This window comes from Galeopterus variegatus, unplaced genomic scaffold (genome assembly GCF_000696425.1).
Source record: "Galeopterus variegatus unplaced genomic scaffold, G_variegatus-3.0.2 Scaffold1325, whole genome shotgun sequence".
In the NCBI taxonomy this organism is placed as follows: domain Eukaryota; kingdom Metazoa; phylum Chordata; class Mammalia; order Dermoptera; family Cynocephalidae; genus Galeopterus; species Galeopterus variegatus.
The window spans coordinates 293,508-296,975 of NW_007727436.1; positions in this window are offsets into that span (position 1 = coordinate 293,508).

Below are 3,468 nucleotides of genomic sequence, written 5' to 3' on the forward strand. Positions count from 1 at the left end.
TGAGGGGTCCCCCTGTTATTTTTGCCTCAGAAGCTCTGTTTCCCATATTCTATGCTGAGTGTCGAACGGACAAATTCTTCCTCTAGTTGTTCCTCTCGCACTGTTGACTAGGTTTCTAGCCATCCATTTCTTCATTCGGCATATTTACTGCACTCCAGGGCCAGGAAACATTTTTGTATAAAACTGATCTCTTCGGTGTTGAGGATATTAATTCTGAGGTACCTTGATGAAAATTATTTGTTTTTATCTCACTTCCATTTTTTTTTGAGGCTACCAATATATTAAAACATGAAGAAACATCAAAAGAGAGAAATAAAAGTCATGGCGTATTTTAAATGTTTACCTTTAAAATATTAATGCTTTTTAACATGCACAAAACCATATGTATTACTTCATTGGAGATGATGCTAGAAGTGTGAAATTTGAGGCACTTTGCCAAATTGAGGTACATGACCAGTTGTTCCTTTGTCCTTGTCCCTCATGAGATGGTTCTGCTTATTCATGCCTGCATGGGTTCCTCCCAGCTGCACATGAAGGTTTACTGCCATGCTTTGTCTCTGGCTCCCCGGTGGGTACTATGCGAGGTCAGTTCTATTGGCCAGTTCAGTAATGAGTATGTACTACTTACTGGGCACCATGCCATGCTGGGCTACAAAGATAAACAGTCTCTGTCCTCAAGGAACTTACCATCAAGTGGGAAAGGAGTTGTGTAAATAGGTTATTTCACTGTGGTGCAGTGATAGGATAGAGAGGTGCACAGGGGACTCTGGGAGCACAGATGACAGACACTTTGTCTAATTTGGAGATTTAGGAAAGGCTTCCTGGAGGAGTAAATGCCCAAGCCAAATCTTGAAAGATTAGCCAGCTTGAGCAAAGGCACTGAAGCATAGAATGACAGGGTTTGAGGTGGTAACTGCAAATCGTCTGCTGTTACATAAAGTTGGAGGAGAAATGAAGGTGGAGAAGGAAGGGACTAGATCATGGGGGGCTTTGAATGCCATAAGTGGCACTGGGACCTCATCTGCTGAGTGGTTCTCTAGCGAGTTTTACATGGGGAGATTTTTATGTTCTGGATTGGCTGCTCTGATAACAGTATAAAGGATAGATTTGGGGAGGTCAATTCTGGAGGCATAGAGAACAAGGCAGTGGCGGTGGGAATGGAAAGGAGGGGGCTAATTTAGGAAATATCCGTAGAGTTGACAGAATTTGGTGACTCACTGGATGTGGAGAGTGAGAAGTAGGTTGACTTAGAGTTTTTGGTTTGGGAAACTGGGTGAATTATAGCGCTATCCGTAGAGTTGACAGAATTTGGTGACTCACTGGATATGGAGAGTGAGAAGTAGGTTGACTTAGAGTTTTTGGTTTGGGAAACTGGGTGAATTATAGCGCCATTGGACAGGAAACAAAATATAGGCAAAGGAACAGGTGTAGGAGGAAGCATGAGTTGCTTGTTTGCAAAAACCCTTGCTTAGCATGGTGTCTATAGTCAACTGGTGCTCAGTAAATAACTGAAGTTTTTTCTTTCTTAAACCTTCAGTGGCTTCCCAATACTCTTAAAATATGTGACATATATCCTAAGGGGTGTGTGTGCATTTAGTATTACACCCAAGAGCCTATACATTTGTGAGCATGATCTGGCTCCATCCTAGCTTCAGTTCTTTCCAGCTATATTTCAAACCACTCCCCCTCCCTCATCATACTTGTCTCCTTCCTGACATTGCATTCTTTAAGCCCTTTCCTCTGCCTGAAATGCTCTTCTCTCCTCTCTACACATGGATTATTTTCATTTTTCAGAATCCAGATCAAATGTCACCTGTTTAGAGAGCCCTTTCTCAATCACCTGATAAGTGATTTGTTTCTCAGCTCCAAATCCACCATTGCATACTCTGCACTGTGCTGCTGGGGCTGGAACTCTGCAAACTACATTTCTTTCACCAGCTGGCTTTCTGTTAAGCTCAACAATAGGTTGCATTAGACTAGAGGGAGCTTAGAAAGCAGGAGGGAAGACTGGATGCATATTCCCTCCTGTTGGCTTGTTTTTTCTGTCAGTGCCACCCTGGCAATGGCAACTTATTCTAGCCTGCAATCCCCCTCATCCTTTCCCTGCATTCTCAGAATCAGCAGCTGAGCAGTGAGTGCCCTCTCCTTAGAGGATTGAGTCCTAGCTCCAAAGGGTCTGACTTCTGAGCTTCTAGAGTCTGGTTACCCTAACCTTGCCCTACTAACCCCCACAGCCCTTGTTGTGGTAGTTACTTCCTCTAGTAATTATCCCTAATATCTCAGTATTTCCTTTGTACTTTTCCAGGCCTCCAACTCCTATTTAACTTATTCCTACATTAATGTCTCCTTACTGAAATACTTAGTTTTCTGCCTTTTTTTCAAAAGGTTGCACCCTGACACAACCACCAAATCTGATTAAGGCCTCCACAGTTTCCCTCTAACATATGATTGAATTTTCTTCATAGACTTTTCCTAATCTGTATTTATTTATTTTTTCCTTTCTCATAATCTATCTCCATTTGGATAACAGAGACTTTTTTTCATTTATTGTATCCTCAGTGCCTAGCATGGAGCCTGGCATACTGTAGGAGCCTAATAAATGCTTGTTAAATGAACTGAATTATTACCAAAGACGAGAGGAGAAATATTGGTAACTGACCATGCAAAATGACCAGAATTGAGTAATTCTCTAACCTTTTGGTTCTAGGCCAAGTTGTTGATGAACTCTGTAACACTGTAACTCTCTCAGAGTCAAGTGTAACACTTCTTACAAACATGTTAGAAACAATGCATTATTTAATCTAGAATGAGCATCATTGAAATAACGAGATATAGTTTATTTGCTTTGAAATCTGTACTTACATAAATCCCCACTTTCTATAATTGGGAATGATAGTAACTTACCTGTTAGGGTTTCATGAGATCACGAGTTGGTAATGGGTTGGATCTACAGGTTTCATTGGTTAGCAAATAATTTTAAAAATGGGAGCACCCGAAGAATCTACTTGCTGTAACATGCAACATCACTTAATAAATAGCCTGTACTTGGCAGACAATCTGCTAATGTTCTTTTTGTCATTGTGTGATATGGCTTAAAAGAACCAAAACATAGAACTAAAAAATCTGGTCAAAAAAGAATGCTTAACTTCTACACAGCTGTAAGAATCTGAAAACGTCTTCTACAGTCTTTTATTTAAGTATAAACTGCTGGACTGGCTGGAAAAGAAAAAAAAAGTATAAACTGCTAAGACAATTATAATATGTCATATACGCTTAATTCCTGAATAATTTTTTGTCAAATAAATGCAAATAGACTAGATAACATTGATGTCCACTGTGCCAAGCAGAATCATTTTCTCGAAACTTAACTATAAAATTTTCCTGTATCCACTTCAAATGTGTTTATATCTTTTCCCTTTTCTTTTTTTTTTTTTTTTTTTTTCTTTTTTTTTTTTTTTTTGTCCGGGC